Source organism: Epinephelus lanceolatus, chromosome 9 (assembly GCF_041903045.1).
Source record: "Epinephelus lanceolatus isolate andai-2023 chromosome 9, ASM4190304v1, whole genome shotgun sequence".
Taxonomy (NCBI): Eukaryota; Metazoa; Chordata; class Actinopteri; order Perciformes; family Serranidae; genus Epinephelus; species Epinephelus lanceolatus.
The window spans coordinates 47254193-47279403 of record NC_135742.1 but is presented as its reverse complement, the minus strand read 5'-3'; the positions used below and the strand labels follow the sequence as shown (position 1 = coordinate 47279403).

At 41.4% G+C, this 25211-nt stretch overlaps 1 protein-coding gene across 3 annotated transcripts in view; it reads right to left on the bottom strand.

The window, feature by feature from the left end:
• tncb (tenascin Cb) overlaps positions 1 to 25211 on the bottom strand; it is a 194080-nt gene that overhangs the window by 81363 nt on the left and 87506 nt on the right. The window lies entirely within an intron of this gene.

Here is a 25211-nt window from a genome sequence, read left to right as displayed (position 1 = left end):
AGTTTCTCTAGATGGCATTGCTCTGGCCTCTAGCACTACCGTAAGAAACCTCGGAGTAATATTTGATCAAGATTTGTCTTTTAATTCTCATTTTAAACAGACCTCACGGACTGCATTTTTTCATCTGCGTAATATTGCGAAAATTAGGCCTATCCTGACCCGAAAAGATGCAGAAAAATTGGTCCACGCTTTTGTTACCTCAAGGCTGGATTACTGTAACTCTCTATTATCAGGTAGCTTAAAAGTCCTTAAAAACTCTCCAGCTAATTCAGAATGCAGCAGCAAGTGTACTAACAAAAACTAAAAAACGAGATCATATTTCTCCTGTTTTAGCTTCTCTGCACTGGCTCCCTGTAAAATCCAGAATTGAATTTAAAATCCTACTGTTAACTTATAAAGCTCTAAATGGTCAAGCTCTGTCATATCTTACAAAGCTCATAGTGCCATATTATCCCACCATGAACACTACGCTCTGAGAATGCAGGGTTACTCGTGGTCCCTAAAGTCTCCAAAAGTAGATCAGGAGCCAGAGCCTTCAGCTATCAGGCTCCTCTCCTGTGGAATCATCTTCCTGTTATGGTCCGGGAGGCAGACACCGTCTCCACATTTAAGACTAGACTTAAGACTTTCCTCTTTGATAAAGCTTATAGTTAGGGCTGGCTCAGGCTTGGCTTGTACCAGCCCCTAGTGAGGCTGACTTAGGCCTAGTCTGCCGGAGGACCCCCTATAATACACCGGGCACCTTCTCTCCTTCTCTCTCTTCTCTCTCTCTCCAAATGGCCGAGTTAGCAAGATGCAGTAATAGGACACGAGGTCCTATTACTGCATCTTGCTAAATCGGCCATTCTGGATGTCACTAACTCGGCTTCTTCTCCGGAGCCTTTGTGCTCCACTGTCTCTCAGGTTAACTTGTATTGCAGCGGTGCCTGGATAGTGTGACGTGTGTGGTTGTGCTGCTGCCGTGGTCCTGCCAGATGCCTCCTGCTGCTGCTGTTATCATTAGTCATACTTCTACTATTATTATATACATATGATTATTGTCACATATGTATACTATCAGATATTAACATATACTTTAAACATATTGTACCACAGTAGCCAGAACTGCAATTATAATATTATTACTTTCATTATTGTTGTTGTAAACTACTGTCATTACCGTCTGTCCTGCATCTCTCTCTGTCTCTGTCTCTCTCTCTCTGTCTCATTGTGTCATACGGATTACTGTTAATTTATTATGCTGATCTGTTCTGTACGACATCTATTGCACGTCTGTCCATCCTGGAAGAGGGATCCCTCCTCAGTTGCTCCTCCTGAGGTTTCTACCGTTTTTCTCCCTTTTAAAGGTTTTTTTGGGGGGAGTTTTTCCTTATCCGCTGTGAGGGTCCTAAGGACAGAGGGATGTTGTATGCTGTAAAGCCCTGTGAGGCAAATTGTGATTTGTGATATTGGGCTTTATAAATAAAATTGATTGATTGATTGATTGATTGACTGATTGATTGAAAATCCAGGCCAGCCGGATGGCGCGGGATGAGTCGGGCAGAGAAAAGCCTCACTGGGTCCGCAAACACACAGACCCCTGTTCACAATCCAGCCAGTATACGCAAAGTACAGCACATAAATATACACTGCAAAATAGGGATGCACCGAAATGAAAATTTGTGGCCGAAGCCGAAGCCGAATATTATTATTAGCTTGGCCGAATACCGAGTACCGAATATCATTGTTTAGTTTTTCATTAGTTTTTGCAGATGAACCCCCTCCAGATTAGTGTTGTGACGGTACCAAAATTGGGACCCACTGTGCGATACCAAAGAAAATATCATGGTTCTGAGTAGTATCACAATACCACAACGAAAACGAGGCAACTGTGCCTTTTGTCATTTATAAAAAGATAAATCACTTTTCTATAATACATCAATGATATTTCAATGGAATAAATTACTTATTGACTTATTCATACTTCAAAAACAGCATCAATAAGTGATTAACATAGGGGAGATCAAAATAAAATAAATAAATAAAATAAGAATCAACCAGCCACCCTCCTCCCCTGACAGTCCCATCATAAGTAATGAACAGTCCCTAAAGTGCGGTGAGGTTTTTGGGCCATTACTGACACAAAGAGAGAAATGTGAAAAGCTCGTTTCTCCTCTGACACGTCACATACCTGTGTTCGGCTGGCTCGGCTGTTCAGGTAGGCTACTTCTGGGCAGTCATGACACCAAGAAGAGGATATTATTGGAGCCGACTTCTCCATCGCCGGTAAGCCGATGGCCGCCGTATTTGACAGGAATACATTAACGTAACTGTCTGTGTCTGTGACCCCCGTTCAACCCACAATTGGTGGGATTCGCCTTTCGTTTCTGCTGGTGGTTGAAATCTGTAGGCTGCTTGCACAGCGTGCTGAATGATTTAAGCCTATTTTGCTCGCTCAAAACTATTTTTAGTCGCAAATGCGAGTGCCGTGACGGACGGATCGCCACACTGCTGACATTTTATTCCGCTCGTCACGGCACGCCGTTTGATTGCGTTATCAAAACACGCCGCTATTATTCGGCCTTGCTTTTAACTTATTTCACCGAATACCAAATGTGTGTTTTTTTTGCAATATTCGGCCGAATATATTCGGTTACCGAATATTCAGTGCATCCCTACTGCAAAAGCCGAGTAGGCCGGGAGGAGTAGGATGAGCCAGGCAGAGATGGACACCTTAGACCTAGTCAGGGACCCAGGTACGAGCAGGCTCACCTGCAGTTGACTAAAACAATAGGCAATCCAATTTAATCTAGCCACGGTATGCATATGACTTCAGGAAACTTTCTCCAGGTAGAGCTTAGGACAGTTTCCGTTGTGCAAAAGATTCAATGGACATTTAAAAGAGATTACAAACTTTAAACATAATAAAAACGTAGCGACGTGACGCTGACAGGTAGATGTGCTGCCATCTTGGTGCAAATCAAATGCATAGTAATAATTACTAAGACTCTATCAAATCTCCAAATCTAGCCAAAATGGTAAATGACTCATTCATTTAACTATAGTCGTAACTCTCTGCAAAACGCACTTCTTACAGTCACAGTGCAGAGAGAGGCACTATACTGCATGAACTGTGTCTGAAAATTGTGTGTGAGTGAAAGAAAATCAAGTTAATATTCCAATAACCTAGGTTAACATACAGTATGGAAGAAATACTGATAATATACTTTAAAAGTAAAAGTAGCAACAATGTGGAAATACTCTGTATACATCCTGCATTCAAAATATCATTCTAGTAAAAGTACAAAAGGCATGTGTATGTTACTGGCATCAACATACACTCAAAGGATATCTTTGGCATTTTTGAAACTGGACCCTATTTTCCTGTGTAGAGACTGATTTTTTAATTTTTAAAATAAGTCCAGTGTTTAAAAGAATACTCCGATGATTTAGGAGTTATGCACTTTCTCTATCATTTTCATATTGAGACAACATGATCGATATCTTTTTTGTGTCTGTACGTCCAGTGGCTGGGTCTCAGCGGTTAGCATTGCGGCTTAGCTTAGCGAATACAATTTAAGTCTATAGGGGGTCAGTAGCCTGCTCGGTAAAAGTGAACAAATAAACCTTACAGAAACCCTGAAGCTGGCATTTCTGCACGTGCATTCAAAATAAACATGTTTAAACATTAATTCGAAAAACGAGAGTCCTTTTTAGTCATTTTAGAAGAAATTTGATACACAGAACTATAGTGTTTTTACGCCCTGCACTGTGATCTGCGGAGGGATACACGGGTGAGCAAGCACAGGCACAGACGTAGCCTGTAAACAAAACTCAGTTGTTTATTTAGCCCAATGATATCTCTGGACTATAGTCGCTGCAATGGACGACTTTGAACACGATTTTGAAGAGTTTCTTGTAGCGGACACAGATCCAGAGCCATACCTGTTTGAGCCGGAGCATACAGATGAGGAACTCCAGGTGTTGGATGCTGAGCGGGCGTGAAGAGAGGCTGAATCCTCCGAGGCAGTGGAACAGCAAGGGGCCGAGGGGAGACGGAGGTCAGGGGAGGATTGGTGGTGTAGCTGCGGGGCTTGCCAACCTATGCCTACAGAGGTGCAATCATTTTGCTGCACAGAATGGGATTCGGTGCTACCATCGTTGGGGACGCTAGAGATATATCATCAGGAGGAAAACCGCCACAGAGAGTGCATCACAAGAAATGAAATCTTTGCAGCAATCACTAATCCTGGCGTGACTGAAACATTTTTTCATGTTCCTAAGATAAACTGGAAAACGCCCCAGGCCTGCAGGAGCTGATGGACAGCATTCAGTCGTGTGAGTAATATCGCTTTTTAATGCACATTTATAGTGCCTTTTCATCTAGCCTGTAGGTTTGCCTTGAATGTTTTTGCAAGTTGCAATAATACATTTTCGAGGCATGATCGTCCGTGTTACCTCTTTGTTTGCTTTTACTGAGTGACCTAGCGTACCTGTCCCAGAGCCAGCTGCAGCTGTTGCTCACCAGTGTACCCCTCCGCGCAGGACATAAACACACTATAGTTCCGTGTATCAAACTTCTTCTGAAATGACTAAAATGGACACTCGTTTTTTTGAATTAATGTTTAAACATGTTTATTTTAAATGCACGTGTAGAAATACCAGCTTCAGGGTTTCTGTAAGGTTTATTTGTTCACTTTTACGAGTAGGCTACTGACCCCCTATAGACTTAAATTGTATTCGCTAAGCTAAGCTACAATGCTAACCGCTGAGACCCACCCACTGGACGTACAGACACAATAAAGATATCGATCACGTTGTCTCAATATGAAAATGATAGAGAAAGGGCATAACTCCCAAATCATCGGAGTATTCCTTTAACGAGAGGAGAGCATCTGGTAGGTGCACAACAGGCCGCAGTGTAAGCATATGGGGAAAGAGAACATCATCACTGTATCTCTAATAAAAGAGGTATTTTTTTGGGCCTCATTCACAAACAGTGCGTACACACAATTCTGTGCTTAAACCATGCTTACAAACATTTTAGTAGGAATCTGGGATTCATCAATATTTTCTTTACTGAATCTACTCCGCAAACAAATTTATAACTATGCACAAATGATAAAGGCCAAGCTGTCTCAGAAAATGTAAACACAGGTGTTAAGATGTCATATCCAACCTTGCTGGAAGATTTTACAGTCCTTGCCTCGAGGAGAGAGCGCAGCAGAGACTGACATGTTTGCTCATGTTTGAAAAGAGTGACAGATGGTTTATAAGCTGTTTCAGACTGCTAAGACATTTACAGATGCTCACTGATGGTCCAACACTGATGTTTCAAGGCCTAAATATGTGCATAGAAACAACTTCATTGCTTTCTCCATGATACACCTCTGGGCAAACCGATTTTCTTGTATCAAGAAATGGGGACGTGGCAGCATGCTGATTGAGATAGGGGATATGCGCCTGTCAATTTAGAATAATTCTGATTCACCAACATACACATGGTGTTAAGAACTAAATCAGCCAGTCTGCATGTGTCATGATTCCGAAGGTGATTTTGCGTGTGTAACGGAGTTAATATACAGTATGTATGATCCCACTTGCCATGGCTCACACTGCTTCATTTTACTTTCTCTGAAACTGATTTATTTTTATGGTCAGTGAACACAACACCCCTGCAGACTAGGGTCGTGTACCCCGGAAGATAGCAACACTTTGGCTGCGCTGTCTCCCTGGTAGGTACACGTTATCAGCTCCGTAATTATTTTGTATTAATTATCTTAACTTTATATATAAGGGGTTGTGTATGTTACCTTTTGTAAGACTGGATCTCCCAATCGGTTGAGTACGTCCTTCCATAAAAGTTGACAGTGTTTTTAATTATTTGTGTGTAACGTGGTTAGCATAACTCAGGGTTTAGCTAACTTGCAGTCCTTTTTTATTTGATATTCCCAGTGTGAGAGCACGTGTACGAATGAGGCCAAGACTGACTGTGAAAATATTTCCTCTGCCAGGTACGCTTTTTGTGTATTTCATGTTCATTGTAAAAACTAAGAACACTTTGGCTGCGCTGTCTCCCTGTGTGAGAGCATGTGTACGAATGAGGCCAAGACTGACTGTGAAAATATTTCCTCTGCCAGATGTGAAAATAAACAGCAGGTGCCAACAGTGCTTCATGACTGATTTTTCTCGTGATTATACACAACGCAAGAGAGAGTACACAACCGCTACAATGGTGCCGTGACCCGTTCGTCTCCATGAGGTTGCTGCGGCCGACGTGGGACAGGCGACTCTTCACGTGGCTGCTTCACCTGTGCTTTATTCCTTGCCTGGGTATTGTGAGTCTGGTTGTGGCTTAGAGCCTGATTTTTGGACTGTGTTTTCTGTGTGGTGTGTGGTGGCCTGCAAGTGCCACGGGGAAAGAGAAAAGAAAAAAAAAGTAAGCAAGCAAGAAACGTTGATTTGTGAATTGCAGAAGTGTACATGCCATTGATACATTGATGTGTCTTATTGTGACCTTTTGAGGGAATTTTTTTTCTCTCTTTTTCTTATCTGTCATTTAATGTGTGAATCCATCAAGGTATTTTTTTTCCTCTACATTTGGAATAATTGTCAAGAGTGAAAAAAAAAATTAAAGCTGCATAAGGTAATAGACTCTTAGCTACAGATTTGAGATTTTCTTTTCTTTTTTCAAGGAAAATGAATGAACATAATGTGTCAAGCGCTGGTAGGGGTTCAAAATTGTGGTTCAGTTAGTTTCCTGCTCTGGGTGGGTTTAATGAAGACAGACACGTTACATCTACTCCTCACAGTCGTCCTGGGAGGGATAGTGCATGTGCCACTGCAGATGTTGGGGTGGATGGTGAGTCTGCACTTTCTGGGCGAGATGTCCATGTTCTCAGTGGCTGAGTGAAACAGATAGGGACCAGTATAGGTGAAAACATTATTTCATGTCTTAAGTCCATGCCAGCTAGTGATGCTAATGTAACTCAGTCAATCACGGCTGATCTTTCTAAGGTTAACTTGACAATTAACCATGATAGTTATGAGCCACACCCTTTCAGGAGAGATAATACTGATAGGATTTCTGTCTCTGAGTGGGAGGAAGCTATGAGGCTTTATCTGAGTAGGAGGGGCATTGAGCTATGTGACCACATGGATGAAGTTTTGGGCAAGCTATGGGAGAGGGCACGTGATGTTGTGACTGTTGGGCTTCGTAGTCAACCCTCCTTAAAGTCAGGCCCTCAACCTGTGTTTGACATACTTAAGCAGCACTTCAGTGAGTCTGTGACCTCCTTTATGCCTCTTGCTGACTTTTATGACACAAAGCCTCGACCCACTGAGACTGCTGTTGACTATTGGATTCGGCTTAACAAAGCCATTGACATTGCTGTAGATGGACTAAAGAGACAGGGAAAGACTCTCGACGACCCCTCCCGTGAAGTGACAGTCATGTTTATCACTCACTGTCCTAATACTGAGTTGTCTCTAGTCTTCAGCTGCAAGCCACTGGAAGACTGGACTGCCATGGATGTTCAGGTGCGGCTGGATGAACACCACAGAAAGAGGCGCCTCCAGCAGTGTCAGTCTTCACACCCAGTTGAAAGCCTGCAAACCAACCAAGCTGTGGGCGTTTTGCAGTGCCATGTCCAGTCTGCTGGGGGCCCCCGGCCCCTCAACCAGTTACAACCAGCAGGACGTCGCAGTCTGAACGGCAGTCACTTGAACATGTTATCACCCTCCTCGAAAGGTTACTGCAGCGTGAGGCCTCCCAACATTCCAAGCCACCAAGGTCAGGTATTGGTAGCCACAACAGGTCTCAGGGTCCCTGTGCCATTTGTGGGGGCGATGACCATGACACCATGTCTCATTGCAGGAGAAAGTCTTTGTCTTTGTCTTTGTTTTCTGAAAAAACAGGCGCGTCACACCGAATGCGCACCGCTACGGCGCCGCTTTGGGTTGTGAGCACGCTTGGCGAGCGTCTACATTGAAACTAATGGATTTATGCGCACAAAAGACGCTACATCTGAACGGCCCCTTAAGATTTCTAATTCTAGTGGGGTGAAAAACGCAGCCCTCCTCTTCCGCATGACTCGTTGAATCGGGGCTCCATTGATGCTGGCTTTTTATAGTTGTGGTGCACGAGCTTAACTCCAGGTGAAACTACTCCGAGTTGATTAAACTGATTCAGATCCGCTGTTCTGGAACCGGAAACTCAGAGTTTCCTATCTCAGAGTAGATCAACTCAGAGTTCAGGATTAGACTCAGAGCCTGCCTGCAGCAGTGACCAACACAGACGCTGAAGAGGAGCATGAGCTCGACCATTAACAGGCTGAGTTGGTGGCAAAAAAAAAAACGTCTGTTACATGGCGATACTTTGGATTCAGGTACGGCAACGTTGAACAGAAAGAAGTGCTGTGTAAAAGTTTAAAAGTTAAAGCTATAGTGCGTAACTTCTGTCGCCTCCCAGCGGATAATGCGTTATTATCAGCACATTATCGGCACTTCCATGTACACAGATCAACACTCGCCACACACCGTGTACACAGAGTACCACTAGCCAGTCGCCACACACCGTGTACACAGAGTAACACTCGCCAGTCGCCACACACCGTACACAGAGTAACACTGGCCAGTCGCCACACACCGTGTACACAGTAACACTCGCTTCACACCGTGTACACAATGCTACATAACGTAGCGAACACCAGGCTGCTAACATTACATTACGTTCATAGCACCATTTCCAAGAAAATAATAAAGTACTAGGTCCAGTACATGTAACAGCAACACATACTACTCACAATATAATTATAAACCAAGTCACTTACTTATCCAACAGCAGCAAGGCACCATCCGTGTCTGCCCTCAGCCCAATTTCTTCCTTCAGTGCTCTCCACCGAGGAAAAGCGACGCCAATACAAATCCTTGTGTGCCTTCTCCGTCGGTCACTTTCCTTCTTTGCTAACAGACCTTCAGCCGAACGTCCAGGCTTTTTCTTTATGGTAGGATCCACATCTGAACCGTGTCTCGGCCGCTTCTCCGCCATGTTGCTTTCACTTTCTACCTGCGCTCTAACGTTACCTCTTGCTGTGACACTCTCCGCTCGTCCTCCCCCTCCCTTCTTGTTGTGAGGAAGCATTTCCTGTGCGCCAGCGCGGGAATGTCGCCGGTCTACACGCATACTAAAAATGATATATATTGAAATTACCGTGAGATGTTAGAGGAGCCGATCGGCTTAATCAGCATTGTGTCATCTCCTCTAGTAGTGGCTTGGGTGAAACGGACATTTACGGACCTGTAGAAGTTACACACTATAGCTTTGAAGTCGCCACGTCCCGCGGCAACACGACCAATCTATATCAGCACTTGAGACGGGACGTGGCAACTTTAACTTTTAAACTTTTACACAGCACCCTGTGTAAAAGTTTAAAAGTTAAAGTCGCCACGTCCCGCGGCAACACGACCAATCTATATCAACACTTGAGACAACACAGCACAGGGAAAAGTAGGAAGAGTGCATGATGCGAGAGAAAGCCGAGCCGTGTAATGTTAAAGACAATGAGACAACTGAAAGCCACCAGAGCCTCATAAAACAACATCCAAGCACAGTTAAGCAAACATTTGAAAGTGTCACAGGGAAATCATGGACTCCATAACAAATGAAAAACTGAGCAATTTTGCTCGGGTTCGGCCCACTTGACATGCTGCTGTGTTGTGTTATGGCGCTGGAATTTGTCATTTACGTGACAACGCCTGAACGCAACATATGCTCGCTCCGCTGTGTGTACAGTTCTGTGCTGCGCTGCTGTGTGAGCAGCGTGTTTGGCTCAGTCCATTGATGGTCATTGACACACTGTCTGTCCATAACAATAACTATGTCAGGTCAGTGCCCCCCTAATATAATGTAGGGGAAACACTGAATCAAGCAAAAAGACTCATGATACCATTTATTTATTACATTTTATTGTAATTATATTGTAATCGCAATCACAAATCGCGATATTGTCCACCATAATCGCAATCGCACATTTTTACCAAATCGTGCAGTAGTACTACTACCTGTCAAAAAGGAGAAGAGAGCCAAAGCACATTTTCCTAATTCTCGTGATGGAAGGCTAATGCTATTACCTAAAGTTATTATGTTGACATTGCATAATGTTTTTTACATGAAAGCTTTGCCTGAAAACTGCAAAAATAATCAATTAACAAAAGAGTGGTTGGTGCAAAATTTCATCTGATTCAGGACTGATTATAACTAATCTAAATGGATTGATTCCCATTTTTTAGTAGTTGACATTCGTAATATTAAAATAAGTGATAAACAAGCTGACATTGTCAACGCTAAAGTGTGCGCGCATGATTCACCCTAAAAACATTTTCATGCTTCAGCATTATATGACCTATAAGATCATTTTTTGCCTACATTCCCTTCCTTTATTTCAAGGAGATACTTACTGCCTATGAATGAAAATGGTCACATTAGTTATTGTTAGATACTCTATACGCAGTCTTTTCTAATAAGATAATATAACCACTTGGGTTTTTTTTTTTTGATTGATAATTTCTGTGTTATGTGAAGCACTTTGGTCAACATGTGTTGTTTTTAAATGTCCTATATAAATAAACTGACTTGACTTGACTTGACTTGTTATTTCCACAGTAGGAAATTAGCAGTGTTACAGCAGCAAGATGTAATGAATACATAAACGTTAAAACAAATAAATAAATAAATAAAAACAGAAAATTATAAGAAACCCTAATTCAAAAAAAGATGGGACATTGTGTAAAACGTAAATAAAAACAGAATGCAATTATTTGCAAATACAATTGAGTACAGTACAAAGACAATATATTTAATGTTCAAACTGCTAGAATTCCTTTTTTATTTTATTTTTTAATAATATATAAACACTTTACTTTTTTTTTTAAAGGTGATAGCTACAACTTTTTAATCAAAACGAATAATTTTTCAAAAATAATACATCCACAGAATGTCTAGAGGGGTGTAGAATAAAAGTATTAATTTTACTGAAAAAAAAAACAACTATAGTATAGAAATAATTGTTTTATAAATATGTATAAATATTTACATCTGGTTACGTTGGCTACGTCGACATGAAATGATCCCTGAGCTAATAGCATTAGTACGTTGATGTCACGTGAGGCGGAGCTCAGGGGTCACCAGATCGTGATAGCTCTGTGGAGAAATGGCATCGTCTCGGCGTTCTATGTCACAAATTTGAGCAGACCAACCACGAAGCAGGACTAGAGTGAACAAGCAAAGGGTCTCAAAAGCCACGCGGAGGTCGCCGCTTTCCTTCTGGACAGGTAAGCTAAATGTTTGCTAATGCTAACTAACATTGCTAGCTAACGTTAAAGCAAAACTCTTGCCAAAATGCAACCTTGGGTTTTTTTGTGAATGTACCCGAGTCAAACTTTCTTTTAAAAGCATAACTACGACTGAAAAGCCATTTTTAAGATTCAGCGTATTTTCGTTTTCGGGTCAAAATGCCCTTTGAATCAGAGTCAACCCGTTCCGACCTGTTGAAACACAACCCGCAGCCCGACCCGTAACCCGGATTTAAAGTAATCATTTTGGGTTATATTGGCTGAATATTGAACAGCATATCGCCACAGTTAAGGTGCCAGTGAGTAAACAACGACCTGAATGAAGCAGCTCTCACAATAAAAACCTGACTTCAGCTCCATCATCAACCCTCTGTGTTCTTCTCCCATACGAGTGTAAAAGCAATCGTTTGTTACGTTTAATGCTTTTAAACTTTTCATCTATGTAAAGGAACTTTACATGTGTAATAATAGACTTACTTTCTGTCCAGAGCGACGTTCAGCAGTTACGAGCTGTCACGTGTTTTTAGAATCCATCGAGGAGAGAAGTAATCCATCAGGGAAACACTTCAGAAACATTATAAAGTGATAGTTGTATGTCTTATCCACTTACTTCTCAAATACCTAAATAATTATTTACTGTTTTGGAAGCGGCGCTTGTTAGACAGTGGCAGCCATGTTGATTCTGTCGCCCAATCACAAATTGTGTTATTAGATGGTGAAACGCGTGTAAACAGCTGAACCAATGACCGTTGTGAAATAGCGGAGGCGATCCTCAGAGTAAATAATGACCAAGATAGTTATCTGTAGTTTACCGAACTAATGACTGATGTGTTTATCTAAAACCTGCGATCCAACCCACATGTTATTTCTTCCACCCAGATCCGAACCCGGGAAAAAAATTTTTTTTAAAAACCACCTGCAAATCAGCTGTTTTTGCGGGTACCCGACCCAGTGCAGGACTCTGCTTTGAATGGGTTCCGTAGCGGCACTACTATAAACACATCAAAATAGCTATTTTTAATACACTAAGAAGGCTCGACACAACATGAAACTTTGCTCGTAGTATCACCAGGGCCTCTACACATGAACTCAAGCATTGGCAACATTGTTTATGTACACAGAGTTTACTAAAAAGAAAGGTTTTGAACAACTCACGTTAGCAGTTGGCATTGGCTAGCTACTGATATCTCCTTTAATGGAACTGGTAGCATGCCTCTTGAGCTGGGTTTACCGGCTCTATGCGTTAGCTACTGCGAGGACGCACTGTCACTAGTCTACATTTACTCCTCTCAACTCAGCTCTCAACCACAACGTATCAGCACATCTCCTCTCTCTATAATAAACATTTTAATTGTTGTGCTGGTCCGAACTGAATGGAATCAATTCACCACTGCATTGATGGTCGGGATGTCTACTGAAATCTTTGCCAATTCTTCCCTGTCATCTTAGATGCTACCTTGCGCTGACAGGCTCATAATGTTGTTATTGACAATATCAAGGAATGTATCGCGATGGGATATTATTACTTTTACTTGCTCCAGAATCCTTAGCAAAACACTAGTTTTTGGTCTTTTATTTATTGTTAGGCTAGTAACTATCCACTTTGTACAATTTGCAACAACCACATTGTTTGAGATAGGCCTGATGCGTGTCCATAGCCTACTATTTTATCTTGATTCTCATAGATCCTGTCTGAACTTTTTATCTAGCTTTCAACTGTAATGTTTTCTTGCTGAAATAGTAACTTCATCTCATAACCACAATCTCTTTTGATTTTTCCCCCTTTTCCAACATTTTGCCATCATAGACATGATTCTGATGAACCTTTGGCATCAACACCCTTGAAGAAAAGGAAAGGCACCTTGACACCTGCACCAGCCCTGTCTAGTATCCTAGGTGCACTTTAACCAGACTGGTTAGTATAACAAAATAAAGTCTACTTAAGTAACGTATGCATTTACAATTAATACAGATTCTCATTCAAAGGTTGTATATGAATGAACATTTTCATTGTTTGAAGGGAGCACTGTCAGCTAAGCAGCAGCAATGAAGAGGACAACACTCTCACAGCTACTGAAGGAACAGGTCGGGAGGAGAGGTATAATGATGTAATGATGTGACTTTTTTCCACTCTCTTTGTTACTTGCTCTAATGACATTGTCATCATATATGACTATATTTAGACAGTCATAGGTGTAATTTAATAAAGAGCCACACGTCATTAGAAAGCAGAGACCAAGACAAATGCAGAGATATAAGCCACATAAATGTAGCTAAAAAACAGGTACAGGCTTTATATCTGTTTCAGGGGGTGGAGACCTCATCCCCCCAATGTTCAACCCAAAGTTACGCCCTTATAGACAATGCACAATTATATTACTACATTATTTTGAATTACTCTCTCCACCTATCTGATTTGTCACCATTCCGTTTAGCCTACAGGATATGCAAGTGGATGAGCAAGAACAGAATGTGGAGATGGACATAGAGGAAATCAGTGACCTGAGGAACAGTGTGTAAGCTGCAATGACGACAATCTGTAAATCCATCGGTAAAAAAAAAAAAAAAGAAAAAAATTTGTTGTTTACAAATACTTCGGGTAGAAAACCAGCAGAGTTTAGCTATATATCACATTTTTTATGTCACTATATCACCGTGTAGACTAACAAACTGGTAAAATGGAATTCTATTTCTGTTTACATTTTAGCTTTATAATCATGTAGACCAAGCTAGCTAATTGTAGCACTCTTGTAGTGCTGACAATGCTGTGCTGTTTTTCAGATTTGATTTTTATGGTTTTGAAGTTAATGTGACCTTAGTAAGCAAGGTCAAGACTGACTGACCTAACAGGAGAACAGAGGCTTTGCATAGTCTCCTAATCCTTCTCTCACTCCTCCCAGGAGACTACATAGACTTCATCGTGTCCACCGTAGGCATGCTCACCGGGGTCAAGGTAGGCCTGCTCAACCAGCACGCGACATACATAGTTGCTAAGTCTGCAGCTTACGGTCTCAGCTAGTGTGGTGTATTGTAGTGTTTGATTTAATTCTCATTTATTGTCATTATAGATTATTGATGCTGGCTGTCCTGCCTGCAGGGGAAGAAGATGACCTTCGTCAGTGAACTGTTTTTCAGCCCAGGACAATTCTTTGGTAAGCAGATGGTGACGTCCCCATTGACACAGCAGCACAGAGAACCCCCAAGGGAGCTTTTTGTACATTTGATTCATTCAAGAGTTATGGCTAACATGGAACTTGTTTTCCTTTGCAGGTCCAGCCATGCTGCTGTTTTGCCATGCTGCACAGTGCATATGAGCGAGTGTCCCCACTTTTTAATATTTGTTATTTATTTTTTGTTATTTATTGTTTAGAAAATACTTTTCAGAGCTCCTTCAGTAAACTACAGATTGCAGTGGAGCTGAGTGCCACTTGGGTATGGGGTTAATCCAATCCCTTACAGTGTGTCATATCTCACGTTAGCTTTGGTGAGTGACTGCTGTGGCTTGCTGTGTCCACTCCTTGTAAGTTTTGCACCCCTGGGTTCTGCCCTCCTAGTCTGCCCCTGACTCCTGGCCCTCACATCACCTGCTACAGTGTTTGCTCTTTTATTATTGCTCTGTTGCTATGTTATGCTTGCTATTATCTAACACCATTGTTTCATAATCCAATACCATGCAATTTTATTTATGTTGCACATTTTATGCACAAAGGCAGCACAATGTGCTTAATAGTCATAGTTACAAAAACAGTCTAATTTTATTTATATAGCACATTTCATACTAAACACACTAACACCATGTGTTTTATAAGCGTTCAAACAAAATGTTTGAATTATATGTTTTATTTGTAAGCATGTCTCTGTCTTCCATAGTTGTTGAACCTCATGAAACTAAAAGGTTGCAATGTCGAGCTTTGTAAAAGCAGAGACTTGTTCAGGGCGTTGGTGGCTTAGTGGTAGAGCAGGCGCCCCATGTACAAGGCTGTTGCCGCAGTGGCCCAGGTTCAACTCCAGCCTGTGGCCCTTTGCTGCATGTCCAGTCAGTGTATTTTTGCCTGTGTAGTAGGCTTTCACTGTTATATACAGTTTCATTATAAGAGGTAAAACAGCAGCTGGCCTCGTGTAGATCCAGGACTTCAGCAATAGGTCTGTTCCCAGACTGCGGCAGAGAAGACTACAGCTTAACAGAGCTTCCGACTGTTGATGAAAATCTCCCCAAACCGCTTGTCAAAAAACAGGTGGAGGAAAAGCGGATGAAGCTCTCTCCCTTTAGTAAGTGACCATTGGATACATATGTACAAAAAAAGGACCTCCACCTCTCTTCTCTCTCCGTCCTCCTCTGTCCTCCACTGCTCTCTAAGAGGTATTTCACCAGGCATGGTGACTTTTTTTTTTTTTACAAAACCAGTTGAAATTATTTCATGGACTGTATCATTTCCTTTTTTGTATTTTGTATTTTAATTTCTAAGCATTGCCTGTACCCTTGTGCTACCTACAGTTTGTTATTGATCATTTGTCATGTAGGCAAGGTGGAAACTGACAGTAGAAATGAGCAGAACTTGAGCCCACCTTCACTTATTTTTGAAAACCATTCATCAAAAGTATTACAATGTCCAAAGGTGATGTCAAGATTTTTATTATGACGACGTGATATTTGTATTATTCCAATTTCTATTCAAAATAAAAATGGACTTACTTGACCTGACATTTGGCCTTTTTTCATTTTATATACACCATAAGGGTATATATGTGTTTATTATTTGAATTCTGATATGTGTGAAGTCCTAAGGCAAATGTCCTAAGTCCTTATGCAATGCTTAACATTTGTCAACACTGAATCATTGTTTCATCTTCAGTGAAAATCGAATGTGCACAAATGATCACACTGCCACCATTTTACAATATATATATATATATTTTAGTGTCAAATCATAACGAACAGTCAACAGCATCCTCACTTCGACGCAAACGTCTGCCTTGCCCTCTTCCTCCTCTCCTTCCACCTCCTCTGCCACCTTGACCTCTGCCTCTTCTCTGTCTCTGGAATACAAGTAGAATCTAATACAAATCCCAACAGCACAGCACAAAGCTATATAATAGTTACAAATTGCCACATGGATTTATTACACTACCAACAGAGGTGTATCTATCAGGAAACAATCAGGTGGGTGTGGTGCTGTTATAGAACCAGGCAAATTAGTGTGACTGGTGTTGATGTTGATATAGTGGGAACCAATGTCTGCTTTACTCTTCCATCGGCACCAGCCCCCTGGCCTCTCCTGCCTCTCCCTGGGAGACCTGGGCTGCCCTCACTGGAGCTGGATGGATTTCCTTCAGGCTGGACAATAAATAGTTAGCTAACAAGAGCTTTCTTAGGCTAACTAAAACGTCTGAAAATGAATAAACGATCATAATTATAGAAATAACAGGTTCAATCAGTGATGAAGAAAAAAAAAAAAAGGACATGAGCATTCGCCCAATGCCCACGACCTTTAACCCCCTGAGCATCATGGCATTAAAAACCAACATGAACGCGGGTGCCCAGAGGCTCAGAGGTAAGGAGGCCTATCCCATGTACAAAGGCAATGTCCTTGCTGCAGCGGCCATAGGTTTGAGTCTGGCCCTTTGCTGCATGTCATCCCCTCTGTCCCTCCCCCTTTCACACTTAATGTGTCCTGTCAAATAAAGTAAAAAAAGGCCCAAAAAGTAATCCTTAAGAAAAAACCATGACTGTATAAAGGATATTACTCACTCTTACTACTGGAAAATCATTGTCGCGGCATCTTCAAATGCAACTTAAGACTATACCATTGTTGGGATTCACTGAACCACAGATGATTTGTCATTTGTTAAGATCTAAACTGGACATTTGATGGCTTTTCGTCTAGGTCTTGCCATCTGAAATAGTGGCTGAGACCGCATGTACTTTGTTCATCGAACAAAGGACAGCCATTTGGCACTTATCTCCACAGGATGCCTCATTGTCACACCTACGTGAGAGTCCGGCCCATGGACACAGTTTTCAGACTTGATTGGGCACTGTCACAGTCACATGTGACTCTGTGATGTCATGCATGATGGCCTCCAAAGTAATGTTGAGCCACAGAAAAATCAAGCCAAGACGAGAGCCAGGAGAGCACAATTCCCTGTGACTCTCAGTAAACACTTCACAATAATAAAACCTTAATGCATCCAAAATGTGAGCGAGTTGAGATATATGTTGTAGTCATATGATATAATTCTATACAATACTGACATTACAAACAAGGACTACTCAGCTGTTTAACAGTCATCAGTTAGAGTCCTACAAATCAGAGCAGGTGAACACGGAATTGTTTCTACTGGCACTTCATTCATATTAATTCATATTAAAGTGATAGTCAGGTGGTGGGTTAGCCAGAGTTGCCTACGGGTTACATCTGTAACAGGAAACCAATGGAATAAGGAGCCAGCGATGTTTTTATTCCCACCGCTGGGGAAATCACAAGTTCGCACCATTTTGGTATTCCTCTGTATACCTACAGCAGCTGACGAGGGTGTGTCGTGAGCCTGAGTCGGTGCTCGCGCTGTAGTAGTAGGTATATAGGGCTAGTACATCTTTTTCCTCACTAATAATAGCCTACTGGTTCTCTGTTGGAAACAGCCGATGAAGTTTGCGTTAGCCGTTGCTATCCTGCGCACCTGCACGGCGTGGTGATGAACTGTCTAATTGATTTCTGTTGGCGTGCTGTCTTGCGGGCCTGTACGGCGGAGTGATACTGGCCAGAAAATAGTCCCAATTGATAGCAAGGTCTGACGTAATGCGGGGATGTTTTAAAATTATTGAAATAGTCTAACAAAACACATGCATACTTCTTGTAGCTTAAAACCTTTTGGTTACGTGTCCCCCGTATATCTTCAGAACTACTTTTTCTCCGGTAAGCTACGGGCCATTTCTCAGAGCAGGAGGCTTGTTGACAGTAGTGACACCGTCACATCAGAGCTAAAGATGGTCAGTGTTTCACACAACTTCATGTCCAAAAACCTGAACTATCACTTTAATTATTCTCTTTTAGCCTCACAGTTCTAGCTTATTTATTATAGTTCTTATTTATTCGATCTTTTACTTTTATTATATTTATATGATGGTATGGGGCTATGTTAGTGCCTATGGCATCATGGGTAACTTGCAGATCTTACATACACATACACATCTTACATCTACATACAGGTTATGAGCAACATATGCTGCCATCCAGATCATGTCTTCAGGGATGTCCCTGCTTATTCCAACAAGACAGTGAGCCACATTCTGCATGTGTTACGACAGTGTAGCTTTGTCGTAAAATAGTGCAGGTACTCCCTCACTGTCACTCTCTCTCCTTTTCCGCTCCTCAATTAGTAGTTGATCTTCATCTGTGTACCTTACCTCAGCGATTGAATTCAAGGGCCTCAGCCACATAGATGAAATCAGGTGAATAATCATCCATGACACTGAAAATCTTTTAGATAACACTAAACTACTAAACTACTTTGGTTACTGTACTCTCTCCAAATCTCACTCGATTTTCCACTGTTGTCTTTCTGCAACAAATGACATCTCCTGAGATTTCATAATGAGACATCCGCTTGACCAGAGAGATAACAAACAGACCAGATCAAGTGAAAGGTAAAGAGACACTTCAGACACTCAGTACGTTTACATGCAGCTTGAGAAAATCAAATTATTGGCTTTGTCCGACTGAAACCGGACTTTTAAAGGAATGTAAATAGTTTAGCCCGACTGAAATTGAACTATCCATAGCTCAACTAACACACCCAGATAATTCGATCGAAAAACGAACTATTGCTGCATGTATCCACTTAGTCCGACTGGAGTTGGATTCGGCTTTCCGCGCATGCATCACTTTTTCTTTCATGGGCTTTCACCCGGAAGAAGAAGGAGATGACGTAGCAGCAGTTCAGTATATAGCAGTGCAGTAACTCCCGGAAAAACAAACATACAAACGCCATGGCGACCGAGAAGCAGAAGACGCACTTCTGGATGGACGAGGAAACTACATTCACGCTCTGCCATCTTCATTCGTCGTTAGCTTCCTCTTCGGGTCAACCAGAACTAGTTCAATATGCACTATATTAAAAAGGACACAGCGCCGCCTATCGAGGCGGAGTCACACGTACTTGGTTATGGAGCTACATATGTTTCTTTATTATTCAATCAAACAGAGTAGGTTTTGCAATCAAAAAAAAGATTTGAGAGTAAAAGTATCAATATTGCAATCAAACAATGTTTTATTGCAAGTAAAAAATGATTGATTAAAAAATGTAAATCCAAAAGTTTTGTTTGCAAGTCTTTTTTTTTCCGTTTGCAAGTCAGAAAATTTTGTGAGTAAAAAGTTGAACCTGGTGGGCGGGGCCCAAACTGAAAGCTGTAAGACATGTCTCTATTGGCCAGTCTCAATCGGAATGACAGCTTGCAAAGCATTTTTTTTTTCTTCTTCTCTTGGTTGGCAGCAATTTAAAGGTGCATACCGCCACCTACTGTACAAGAGTGTGCAACATCATGTCATTTAGCCTGTTTCTTAAATTCTACTCTTCAGCCTAGTATGCTTGCAAAGCAATATGGGAGTTCTGTAGTTCACGGGAAAATTCAGTGCGGGAGCTGTGGCGAAAATCAATTCTGAAACCGAAGTTTTTCGGGCTCCGGTTTGCAAAAAAAATTCGTCCACACAAGTGGTGTGATAAAAAAATATGATATCCACACGAAACCGCAAAACCCACTATCAGGTGATGTAATACACATGCCAAAGCAGTAGGTGGCGATGTAACTTCTAATGGAAAGGCCATTTTAACCAATCAGAAGTCAGAGTCAATACCGGAATAGGGAAGTGCGGAAAATAAAAACAACCCAATTCACATAAATAGTGCGACCTAATTCAACAGCAGAGGTACCTGAACTACCAACTACACTACCACAACAGCAGCGACGGGCCTGCCAACAGAGGTCCGACCCGGCCGGATCCAGAACCCCCGTTGGCAGGCCCGTTGCTGCTTTCGTGGTACTGTAGTTGGGGTAGCTAGCAACAGGAGCAGCCTCCGTCGTTGGTCGTTAGGTTGGGCAGCTGGATATGCTATAAATAAAGCATAACTGATTTGAGTAAAGGCACAAGAGCAAATCTGGGTATATAAACGGTTGGTTTGCACTGCGTTCTTCAGTTGGCAGTTACACCTAGAGTAAAGCTACTGAAGACCAGCAAAATCACCGTTTGTTTTCATTTATTCTTTCAGGTGGGTAAATGTCACCTAAGCACCTTCAGATTTTATCAGTAGTGTACCCTTAATAGGTAACTTGTTTATATAGTTTGTATTGTGCTTCGTGATATTGTTTGAGGGAACTGCAACGTAAGGTAACTGCATACGAGTGGATGCAACAGTCACTAATGCTGTTATTACTTTAATTTTGACAATCTAACCTGTGACAACACATAAGCTAAGGTTGTAAGGAATGTAACTGTTGGTAGCTGTTGTTGATTTTGTTTAAATATGTTGAATTAGAATTTTATGGGTTATTGTTTGTCGGACGATTGAGCTAAGCTAACTAACGCTAACATCAGCTGTCACTTGTTGCCATAGCAACGGTAAACATTCACATACGGGCTAAGTGCAGAGTGCAGAATCAAGCTTCACTGTAAATATAGTTAAGATACATTGTATTTAACACAGGATGTGGGATTTTAGTAGTTAGTAAACTTTTAGAAAAGAGCTATTTACCGTCACTCTGACATCAAACAGTGGAGACAGGTAATAAAATACTGCAGTTATCCTATCTACACGCAACTATGGTTTTCAAAGAAACGCGGTTTTGGGGGCCCAAAAGTGCAGTTGCATGTGGCCAAACAGCCAAATCGCATAGAATAATACACGGTTTCAGAAGTACACGGGTCTGTGTGGACTAGGCCTAATAATAGCAATAATGTTTTATTTGAACTGGTGCATTTTGTTTAGCCAGGGCAGAACTATTCGATGGCGTAATGGTCAGTACCGTCGATGCCCCGGGATGTAGCAGTAATGCCGACTGTCGAGCGTTTCCAGTGGAGGAAAGGGAATCGTGGGTGTAGCCCGCTCTGTATGCACCCACGTCAAACCCACCAATAGAAACTCTTCTCTCATCCATCAGCAGCATTAAGTGCAGTTGAACTTGCAAGCAAAACTTTAACTTGCAAGCAAAGAGGACTGATCTGCAAGCAAAAGTTTTTAACTCGCAAGCAAAGGGGACTGATCTGCAAGTAAAACTTTTTAACTTGCAAGGAAAGAGGACTGATCTGCAAGCAAAACTTTTTAACTTACAAGCAAAGAGGACTGATTTATAAGCAAAATGATCACACGTTTTTACTTACAAACTTGATTTTTGATTGTAGTTCAAGAAATATGCTCTTAAAACAGGTTTATATGATTGCAACAAAAAGACACAAAAATACCTCCATACTTCAGAAATTCGATTTTCTCTTCTGCATGTATACACAGACAAGACGAGAAGTCCGAGCTATCAGCTTAGCTTGACTACTGCGTGCATGTAAACGTACTGAGTGACAATAACAATCTCAGCCTGTCTGTGTCAAAAATAACTAATTTTAATGGAGATACAGTGACAGTGTTCAGTTGCCCCATATGCTAACACTGCTGCCCATTCATAGGCGGAAATCCCGGGGGGGACGGGGAATCCCCCCCCCAATATATAATTTGAGGAAACTATACAATTTAAACTATATAATAATAAAAACTGAAAGCACCTGTGCCAATGATATACGCAACACAATAGGCCCGTTTCCACTGAAGAAGTTCCTGGTACTATTTGAGGGGCAGGAACTACTACAGGAACGTCCTCTCGCTCTGCCCTCTCAACCACCGTGTCTCCACTGAGAGAGCAGAGTACGAGGAAGGTTCCTGTAAAGTTACAGGCTCTGGATGTGACGTAATCGTTGCGCGACCATTTTGACCAGGGCGACGTAGGGACGCCATTAGCCAGTAGCGGTGTCTGTAATAACTCACTAAATGGTCCGTGAAAAAAATATTTTTTCCAGCGGATGTCTTAGTTACAACATGATTGAGCTAACTGGAGTAGTTTCATGTCGTATCCGACAACGGGAGGCTTTTAACAGATGACGTCCTGATGTTAGCTTTGCTGCTGCTTTTAGCTGTCCCTGTCAGCTGATGCTTTCTAGACATTGTGATTTCCCAAAACTGAATAAATACCACACATATCAACACAAAACTGCTTTGCTAGCTCAATCATGTTGTAACTAAGATATCCGCCGGAAAAAATATTTTTTTCACGGGCCATTTAGTGAGTTTTTTTTTACATGGCGGCGGAAGCTATATGAACGAGCTAACCCTCTTCTGCTGAGTTTTAAACATGCCGGCTATTTTGTTGCTTTCTGTTGTCGTCACATTCCTCCTTGAGTATATCCAATCAGCATTAAGTAATCCCCAAGCCCCAGCCAGGAGTCTTTCGGGGCCGTTCTGAGTACCTACCCCGAGGCAGGGACTTGTTTAGCCCCTGTAAAAGTATCGGAACTCTGTCCTTTGGGGGTGGTTCCTGCGGTGGAGACACGCAGCAACGGCCTCGGCCCCCATAAAATTACCCTGAAGTTCCTGCAGTGGAAACGGGCCTAATATATTTATAACTTTAAAAAGATTGCATCCTCTGCCCTCATCTGCCTCACAATGGTTTGGTCCATGTCTGTATACACTGACACACAGCAGCTCATGGCAGGACTGACTGTGGATCAGTGGAAGTGTGTCAGGGTAGCGGAAATAAGCTCCATTAAGTGACTACTTTGCAAAAGTTAACTTTAAACAAGAAACATGTCGGACACCTTTATTTGCTTCTACTTTTCAACAGAATAAAACACGTTGGCAGTAACCAGACATCAAAAAACAAAAGTAAAAATACTCATTATGCAGCATGGCCCATTTTCATTATAATATATATTATATTGTTGTATTATAATTATTGAAACATTAATGTGTTCATCACACAATGGTGCAGCTGGTAAAGGAGGAGCTCATTTTTATGACTTTATACACTGTTGGGGAGTTCAATCTTTAATAATACATCATCATTTATTATTTGGTCATACGTTGTATAATATTCTGAATCTTCAAAGTAACTAACGTCGTCAAAAAATCAAGTGCAGTAAAAAGTTCAATATTTCCCTCTGAAATGAGTTGAGTAGAAGTATTAACCAGCATAAAATGGATATACTCAAGTACAAGTACCTCAAAATTTGACTTAAGTACAGTACTTGAGCTCCACTAGTGTACATTATTTATTATTATAATAATTTTCCAGCTGTAGTCAATAAATGTTTAATGATAACACTTATGAAGTATTCTGTTTCTACTCAGTGCTAATACTAATTGTTAATAGCTACTAACATTTTAAAAAACACAATCTCACTACAGTATATAATGACGAAAACTGTCTGTGGGTGTGTCTGTGTGTCTGTTCCACGTTTTTCTCCTCACTGTCTTGGTCAATCCATGTGAAATTTGGCACAGTGGTAGAGGGTCATGGGAGGATGCGAATGAAGCAATATTACATCAATTGGCCAAAGGGGGGCGCTATAGCAACCGACTGAAATTGCAAAGTTTGAATGGGCATATCTCATGCCCTGTATGTCACACAGAGATGCCTCTCCTCATGAGGAACAAATTTGCCTCAAGAACCCATAACTTCCAGTTATATAGATTTTCCGTCATTTTTAATTTTTTGAAGAACACTTAAAATCGATCTCTTCCTAGGAAGTTTGACCGATCTGCATGAAACTCGGTGAACATAATCTAGGGACCAATATCTAAAGTTCCCTCTTGGCAAAAGTTGGAAAACTTACTAAAACTGAGCTTCTATAAGGCAATGAATATTGCAGAGGGCGTGGCTCATCACATAAAGGTGTATAACATCTCAAGGGTTTCACCGATCACCACGTAACTTTGTAGGCATATGACCACACACAATCTGAGAGGACCCCTCCATTATTGACCCAATCAAACAAAAAGCAGCGCTAGAGAGCTAATTTCTTATCTAGGCCTAACTGCCATATCAATTTTACTAAACTTAGTAGATATGTATAACAGGACGCCTCAAGTCATTTTAAGTCTAATTGGCACTGGGTGGTGCTATAACAACAGAAAAATGCTTAAAAATGGCTAAATTGCGACCGATTGCTGTGGCCAAATGTTTTTTTTTTTGTTTTTTTTTTTAATTTTGGTATGACTAAGTCATGGTATGGTATGCTGTACATAATCACGGAAACTGTCAGTGTGTCATTCTGTTAGTCAGTCGTTCTGTCTGTCCCATGTTTTTCTACTCACTGACGTGGTCAATCTATGTGAAACTGCACATAGGCATTCAGGATTGGCATAGGTAGAAAGCACAAAGCTACCACTATGGACTAGTTCACAATTAATCTAGAAATTACACGACACCCGCCGGCGTATGAATAGTTATCGATCAATCGACCTGTCCTGGGTGTACAGCTGGGATTGGCTCCAGCCCCTCTGCGACCCCCAACAGGGTAAGTGGTTATGAAAATGAATGAATGAATAAATGACACTTTTTGAAGTACACATTCAAATTTTTCAATTATTAGGATGTGTACTTAAACTTAACTTGTAAATAAGGTGCATAAAAAGCATAAAAATAGAGTCTCCCAATCAAAATCAAAAATTCCTCGGGGGAGGATCTCCCAGACCCCCTAGAGAGGTCTGAGCTAAGCCACAAATGTCTTCAAAACCTAGACGCACCTATTCAGCTTTAGATAGAAACATAAGACAGTTAAAGTTCCACTAACAGCAGTCATTAGATCTACAGTATATAGTGAAGACAGTGTAGCAAGAGAGGT